The sequence below is a fragment of the Musca autumnalis genome, unplaced genomic scaffold (assembly GCF_047663935.1).
Source record: "Musca autumnalis isolate F117 unplaced genomic scaffold, ASM4766393v1 scaffold_1, whole genome shotgun sequence".
Taxonomy (NCBI): domain Eukaryota; kingdom Metazoa; phylum Arthropoda; class Insecta; order Diptera; family Muscidae; genus Musca; species Musca autumnalis.
In genome coordinates this window covers 121,532,940-121,542,353 of record NW_027411644.1, presented here as the reverse complement: position 1 = coordinate 121,542,353, position 9,414 = coordinate 121,532,940, and positions in this window count along the sequence as shown.

The window sequence follows — 9,414 nt, the reverse complement described above, 5'->3', positions numbered from 1 at the left end:
ATTGGTATGAGAAACACAACAAATGCGAATGGTAAAATAAAGAGGACACGCAAAAGTCTTAAGTTTCACGTTAACGTGTGTGGACACTAACGAAACTTGAAAAGAAACTTTAACGAAATTGTTTTCAAGAAACCTTGCTAGTCTGACCATCGACTATGTTGTCCTTGCTCTTTTAATTTTCTATCAGAAATGACGTCCAACTTTGCTGAAAAGACGAATTACTGGGGCCAAGCAAGCAAAACAAGCAACATGCTGATTGTGTTTTCAAAACAATTAAACTGAATACACATCCAACGTTTGAGTAAAGTTTTGTGTCATTTCTGGTAGATGAATAAAAGACAAAGTGTGCTGTGGACCGATATGGCCCATCTTCCAACTTAAACTAAGTTTGGACAAAATATTACGATACCCATAATTTGGTTCGAATCGGTTGAACTGTTCGAGAGTTATTGTGCGCACAAGCCAGAAGACATTTTTCGTATCAAAGTGTATATACCCTTCTAGCCTAAACGCTGAGGGTATAAAAATAATGCATTTTATCAAATAGACACATATTTGAGTGGCCGACTATAGGTACAGTCGACTTCGCTTTACTGTAAGTCGGTTTACTGAAAAATATCGGATAAGTGAAATCGTGTTCCTGCACCATTAAATTTTTAGGTCAATTTTCTCCGCATTAGTGAAACTCCGCATAACTGAAAATATCGGATAACTGCAATTATGTTTGGGCTTTTCATTGAAATCACTCCACTTTACTGAAAAAAATTATCGCCATCTTTTTTTCAATAACTAGATCATGATAAATTATAAGGTGTCGTAAAACTCCAGAATTGTGGCTTCAAAAAATTCGTGGCTTCTGTCAATTTTGTTGTTATTGTGAATAAATTGTATGAAAACGTAAACAAATATTTTGACATCTTGACGAATTTTTGGTCAAAATACAGTTGTTGTTGTGCTACTTACATGATCTGGTAAATAGATCTTGAACTAGATAATCTCATTAGAAGAGAGGGAAATGACGTTTAGTATTGATTTAGATTATTAACATAAGTTAAACATTTCTATATCTTGATTCTTCAAATTTCGTTTTACTTATATATGTGGGACAAAAAAGTTTAAATATAGTAAATGTGAAATCAGATCAAGAAAACAAACTTATGAACTTTAGAAATGAAGTACGACGACAATATATCGAAATTTACAAAATAAAGAAACGATCACAATTGCCGTGAATCCAAAAAGATATGTGTTGATGGAAGGACATACATAGATCAGGATCGCCTAAAAACTCTGAAAATGCTTTACAATTTTTGTTCATAAATGCAACCTATTTAGGCAACAAGGAAGTCAATGACTTAGATTTTTGCATTATTTTAATTGGATTAAAATAACGACTCTAGAGGAAACAATTATAGTTGAGTGGCTACGTTCTTTAGATTATGAGTAGCTCTGTTCCTTTACGTGCAAGGATCTTCAAGTTTTACCACTTTTTACTCGAAAAGCGTTCCTTTACTTCAGACACTATACAATTCATATAAGAGCAGTTGACAACTATTGCTACTTTTGCCGGTTTCACCATTTTCAATAGCAAAGGAACAGACCAAGTGATGTTATGAAGAAGTACCTATGGTCAACTTATTCGATATCCCAGTTTCAATATTTATGTAAATTATGGTGATGTACGTGTCAAACGTATTTTTTATTTTTTAACTGTTAAAAACTGTATATGATTGGATTCCCGATTTGTTTACTTTTATTCAAAGTTCGGATAACTGAAAACATTTCGGTTATGCGAAGTTCGGATAACTGAAACAAATATGCTGATTTTTGTCCGTTTCAGTAAAGCGGAGTCGACTGTACATACCATGGCCGAAAATTGGATATAGTGGCCGAATATTGGTACAAAGGCACTTTTTTAAATAAATTTAAATTTTCACAAATATAAGAAACAATAATTAAAAATGTGATTATTAAATCTAATAATTGGACACTTTCAATCGGAGTAGTGAAATACTGAAAATAAGAAAACGCTTAAGAGGCCGACTATTGATACACTTACCCTAAAGTTCTGAATGCTTTATATTTTTACATTTTAATTCAAATTTGTTTTATTTAGAGGATTTTCAAAATGTATTTATGTTTTTCCTGCTAAATTTTTTAGAACGACCCCATTATTCAATATTTTCTTTGACATTAAATTTTCTATAACAACATTGTTGTTTTTGTAAATTTGTTAGTTGTTGTAATTAATGCACTTAACTTATATGAATATGCCTTGCATGAAATTAACGATTTTCAATGAATGTTATATTACAAAAAAATATTATTTTTTAAATTTTGAGGTCGGTTATCGATAGCTATTATGGTTGAAGAGAATCTCAGTTCACGAAACACCACCCTATTTTTTGTACTCCATGAACTCCATGAAGTAAAGTAGAAAGGAAAATTAAATTAATTGGCAATTGTCGATTCTTTGCATCACTAATCAAAACTATGGTGAAAATAACGACAAAACAAATAAATTGAGTGAAAATCCGACATTGGTTCCATCTATACAAAATACTCAAAGTACTTTTTACCGGTTTTACCCGTATTGTTGCTTAATCATATTAATCATACTTGCTCCATGATCATCTAATCATACTTGCACTTCTTACCAGTTTTTTATCCGTATTGTTCCTTAATCATATGAATCATACTTGCTCCATGAGCATCTAATCGTACTTTACCTGTTAAGGAATTTCCAACTTTTGTCCATACACAATTTCACATTGTAATTGTGACCGACGTTTTCGCACCTGCCTGAAGAATTGTCAATTTTTCGTTATTCTTCTACCAGAAATGACCCAAAACTTTACTCAAACGTTGGATGTGTTTTCAGCTCTATAGGCCTGAGTACATAAGCTGCCTCGCCTGTTTGCCTTGCTTACCCGCTTCATCTCGTTTTCATTTCTTTGATTTGTTCATTCTTCTTCTTGCGTTGGCTGGACTCAGTAATAATATAATAACATCCCTTTTATGGCATATTTCATGAAATGGGGACGAATTTTCACATCTCCATTTACATATTTTGGAAAACCAAAATTACGAAAATATGTTATTCTCAAGCCGCAGAAACGCCCTTCATGAACCAAAAGACCACCGAAAACGAAACTTTCAAATATTCTCCCGATATACATATAAAAAAATACTCCAGACTTAAACAATCATATAAAAAAATATTTAATATTTGTTCCAAAAAATATACGTCAAGGTAAATTTATAGAAGGTATATGCATGAATAACAACAACTTACAAATTTACAAAAACAAGATGGTTGTTATTGAAAATTAATTGTCAAAGAAAATATTAAATAATAGGGTCGTTCCAAAAATTTTATCAAGAAAAACATAAATACATTTTGAAAATGCTCCAAAATAGAAGAAATTTGAATTACAATGTAAATATAAAGCATTCAGAACTGTCGTAGGTAATTTTTATTACACGTTTAGGAAGAGAAACAGTATTTTACGTTAACAAATTTCGATGTTTCAAATTTCTTGAGTAGACCCTATTACATTTTGAAAATTAAATTTACAAAAAAAGTAAGAATACAGCTGATTGTCACTTCTACCTTCTATAAATATGCCTTGATATACGTAAATAAAACGTAAACAAACAATAGGCCTGTTTGTTTGTCCCGGTACACACTAGAGTGATTTCATTGAAAAAATTGCATAAAATTATGCGTCTCTAGATCGACTTCCATAGTAGTGTGAAATCATAAAATTGATGTAGTGGGGAATTCGATTTAAGTACGCCTAATTTCATGAAATTTTTTAATGAAATTTACGCTAGTGTGGACCTGGACTTTACTCAACAATTTGTACAAATTCGTACAAGTCCAGTAACTTCTTGCATTGTACTGTAGAGTAAACGAACAACATCCAGTAACAATTTGTACAAATTTTGAGTAAACGAACACACATAATATTTTGTTATTGTTGTCATTGACATACAATAGCTCCGTTCCTTTACGTGCAAGAATCTTCAAGTTTTACAACTTTTTACTCGAAAAGCGTTCCTTTACTTCAGACACCATACAATTCATATGGGAGCAGTTTACAACTTTTACTACTTTTGCCGGTTTTACCGTTTTCAAAAGTAAAGGTACAGACCAAATAACAACAACTTTCATAAGCTCTGTTCCTTTACCTGCCTGAGGTTACCATTTCTTACCATTTTTAACCTGCAAAGCGTTCCTTTACTTTAACACGCATACAATGTATATGAGACCAGTTCACCACTTTTACCATTTTTTGCCACTGTTACCATTTTTTAAAGTAAAGGAACAGACCAATATTGTTTCGAATGCATGGTTGTATTTGGCAGCTCAAAGAAGGTTTTTTCAAATGAGATTACCCTCTTATACCCCGGTTAAACTTAACCGGAATAACCCAGTGGGTTTGGATTTCAAATGTCAATTCCATACCGCAAACGTCAAATAAATCCTCTCGAAGTCGGTTAACCCGGCAAAAAACTCTAGTGTAACCGTACTATTATTCTGCCATGTACAAATTTGTGCAAATTGTTGAGTAAACGAAGACTTCTATTATCTCACTTATTTTTACAAATATGTCAAACTTTTTTTAACCCGATAAAATGATGGACAGTTGGAAGACAGCCGACAAATATATGTATGCGTTAGTAAATCAGAGTTGCATTTAAAGACAAACTGTCTGGTGTAAACGCCTAGTAAGAATACATGTGTTATACTTTTTCCACCACAAACGCTTTGGCAAAGACGTATAGCAATAAAGACCCGAACAAATGCATTTTCCAAAAACATATGCTAATAGTTCCACCTTTTGGTTACAGATGGCTACACAACTCACTGGAATTGATAACAGCAATGCCAATCGTTTTTGATTCCCATTTCTCGCGGCAGAAAACATTAACGTCGTGTTTTGTGGCTGAAATTTATTTCTTCACTATTTCTTATTTTTTATTTAATAAAAAAACAAAAGTCAACGCCGTAAAATTTGAGTTTTAATGTTTTTCTTGTCAATATTCCAATGAGTAACAGTTTTCGTTTAACAGAATGTTGCTATGATATCGTAGCAACAGAGGTTAACTCCCTCTACAGTTAATTTTTCACAATTGACTTTTCCTTTGGCTTTGGGAATGCGGAAGTATTTAGGCATTGGGCTGAAGTTATACGAATTCAGGAAAAACCAGGGGCTGGATTCTTGTTCTATAAAAATTTGAAATGAAAAATATTTCCCTTATATTTTTTCATTTAACATTTACAGCATGTTTTTGTGAAAATGCTTGCCTGTCACACGAACCGTTCGTAAAATTTTGTTCTTGTAAAATTTTACGAACCATTCGTTTTTATCTAAAAGCTTTCGTCTATTTCAGAAAAGCTTTTATATTTCAGGGTTTGCATGATACTTATTTTGTGAATTTAGCATCTGCATTAGGGTGAACTAGTTCAGTACCATAGTTCGTTTGTGTATGATTTATTTTATTAAAACAAAGAGATAATATATCTCATTCGCAGTTCGTTCATGTAAACAACCGGTGTCCACTGAACTATATTTTGAATTAGGTCGTTCAAACGAACTAGATTTTAACAACTCTAATCTGCATCTGTACGTAATATGTGTTACTTGATGGCAACCCCGATAAACAGATGAAAAACAAAAAATATGAAAAAAATGTAATCAAAAGATTTGTTCCTTTACTTTTTTAATGGTAAGAGTGGTGTTATGTCCCTACATTTATAATATCGATATGGTAACACTAATTACTATCAGCTGTTCTAATTATCATCACTCATCTTATGTTCTAATTCTAGTATTACTTATTGAAGTAATAAATGTCATGTAATAGACATTAACAAGCGCGTGTTTCAATAGCTCTTCAATTATATTCCTTATCAAAGGAAAATACATAAAAGTGGCGACGAGAAAAACAAAAGCAGGATTTAACTGGATAAATTAATTATTACAAAACATAAACAATGGATGAAACACAGTTTGCGAGATTGCTGGAAACATTTATTAAGGCTCAGTCCGAGTTGCTGCAGAAAATTACTCAAACACAAACCAGCCAACCTCAACAACAACAACTGAGCGCTCAACCAATTCAAATATTGCTGCCGCCATTTGAGAGCTTCGATGACAAAAAGGAAAGTTTTAGGTTATACAGACAACGTTTCGAGAATTACCTAACCATGAAAGGAGTTTTCAACAATAAAACAACTTGTCATCAAATGCTTATAAACTCAATTGGATCAACGCATTACAAACTTTTGGTGTCACTTGTTGCCCCTACGCTTGTAACCGAAATAGAATACGACGATCTAATCAAGAAATTGGAAGAACACTTATGTCCAAAGAAAAATATTTTGGTAACCCAGCATAGGTTTCTGTCCACGTACCAAAGAGAAGATCAAACTATTGCAGATTACGTCGCATTGCTACTCCGGGATACATATGAATGCAATTTTGTGTCAACATGCGATTGTAAAGCAGATATATCAAATATTTTTCTAAGGGCACAATTCATTCGTGGGATAAACGATAATTCAATTAGAGAGCATCTACTACAATCTGATGAAGCCGAATTCGACAAAATTATCCAAAAGGCATTATCACTAGAAGCATCAAAAATAGATAGCCGGGAAATTAACACAACAAACACACATGCAACTACCAGTGACGTCAACAGAATCCAGACAAGAACTTCTCGTCAAAGCTGTCGCCAGAAATACAATCGATCATCAAAATCAAACCACCGTTCCAAGTCAAGAGTAAATTACAGCCATTTGGGAATCGATCACTTGTGCATTAGATGTGACCGGGACAATCATAAAAGTAAAGACTGTCGAACAAATCCAAATAACCTCAAATGTAAGTCGTGCGGGAAAAAAGGACACTTACAACAAGTATGTATCAAAACTTTATTAAAATCTTCAAACCATAATTCGGGTTATCACAACGATGAAGATAACACAGTCCACAAGATTTATGGCATACACCAAATTGTTGACATATTAGGTGTGTACGATAACCCAATAATTTGTACAAATTCGTACAAATTTTTACTGAATGCTGTTCGATAACAAAATTATCCAGCAAAAGAGAGCGAGTTTGGAGAGATTTTTGGAGAGTTTTGTGACTGAGAACTTACAAATTTTTGCTGGGAAAATTTGTCCCGCAAAAACTTGCAAGTCTGATCAGCTGACTTTTAGTCACCTGTTCAATGTAAACAACTCGAAATGTTAACATTTTTGACCAAGAAAATTTCACAATTGCACATTTTTTTAGCTTGTGGATAGGATTAAAGCATTAAATAAGTAAAATGCAATTTTAAAATGTATGTTTTTGTTCCGCTTGGTTTAAAACAGTGTTCACCAGCGAGCCCGTACTGAGAGCAACTGAGCATACATTACCGTGTGTTTTGGATTGAAAGTTACGATAATTTGCTCTCAGTAGCAGCTCGCTGGTGAACACTGGTTTAAAATATCAAAAGAAAAAAAAAAAATCAAATTTCATACATTTTCGGAAACAGCTGACTTTCTTGCGAGTTTTTGCAAAATGCTGTTCGATAACTTTCTGCAATTTTTCTTGCTTGAGAGAGTAAAATTCACTGAGAGAGGTTGCTGGAACTGACTGAGTAATTCTTGCTGGGAAAGTTATCGTACACACCTATTTTCCAATCAGACCGTAGTTGATGCTGCAAAATATTTTGTCACTGTTAAAATTAATGGACGGCGTCAAGAATTTGAAGTCGACTCAGGAGTTAGCTTTACATTAATTCCCAAGTCACAATACGATCGACTACAAATTGATGCACCTCTACAGAAATCTAAAATTGCGTTTCGATCATATACGAAAAATATTATAATTCCTGAAGGAAAGGCTAATGTTGAAGTCGAATATAATAATAAAATGTCAAAGCAGGAGTTATATGTTGTGCCGGACGATATGATGCATTACTTGGTAGGGTATGGATTCGTCAATTGTAAATCGACCTTCGTCAAGTAGATGGCCAGTGCTTCGACAATGTTTACACAGTTCGGAAGGCAAATTTAGATTCCATACCAGATATTGTCAAGGAATTTGAAGACGTATTTACTGAGAAAGTAGGTTGTGTTAAAAACTTTGAAGTAATTGAATTTTTATTAAGGAACGTGAAGTTCCATACGCACTTCGAGAGCGAGTTGAAAGGGAACTAGATGATTTGGAGAATGCCGGAATAATTTCAAAATGCGAAAGAAGCGATTGGGGATCTCCTCTAGTTATTATCCCAAAACCGGACGGTGGTATAAGATTATGTGTCGACTATAAGCCAGGTGTAAATCCACAAATAGTTTCTTCAAATTATCCAATACGTCGAATCGATGATGTCTTAAATAGCCTTAACCCTGCGTTTACAAATGACAGGACAGTTGACTTCATGTATTGATTGTCAAAATCCCACAACTTGCCTGTGTGACGTAGGCGTCCAGACAACTGCAAAAACAGTTGTAAAATTTTGAATGAAAATCATCGATTTATTTTTGTTTTCCGTTCTCATATTTTGTTTTTGTTCGTGTTCTTTTGTTTTCAACACATTTCAATTATTATCCCACTTATTTTTACAAAAATGCCAAAAATTTGTCTTCCTTACTGTCTGTGAAAAAATGATGGACAGCTGGGAGACAAATGTATGTATGTGTTAGTAAATCAGAGTTGTATTTGAAGACAAACTGTCTGGTGTAAACGCCTAGTAAGGGTTCAAAATATTTCTGTCGCCTGGACTTATATAAGGCGTATCTACACTTGGGCGTTAATCCAGAGTCAAGAGTTATACAAACAATGTCCACACATAAAAGCACGTACCCGGTCAACCGTCTCTCATTCGGCATTAAAACTGCCCCAACAGAATTTAATCGAATAATTGAACAAATTTTATCTGGACTGAATAAAACCATGTCATATTTTGACGACATCGTGGTCCATGGTTCTACTGAAGCAGAATGCAAACAGAATTTGGTATAATGTTTAAATCGACTACGGGAACATGATCTACATTTGAATCGAAGTAAATGCTCATTTCTACAAACAAAGATAGAATATCTAGGTCACACCGTAGAATACAACAAAATTTCAAAATCAACTTCAAAAATTCTTGCCATTTCAAATATACCACGACCAGCCAATGTAGAAGACGTTCGAACATGTTTAGGTATGATCACATACTACTCCAGGTTTATACCAAACATGTCTTCTATTACCTCTCCTCTGCGACAACTTACACAGAAAAATAGAAAATTTCATTGGAACTCAAATTGTGAAGCTGCATTCCTGAAACTTAAATTAATTATATCAAGTGATGAAGTATTAATGCCATTTGATCAAAATCTGCCAGTTATTGTAGCGTGTG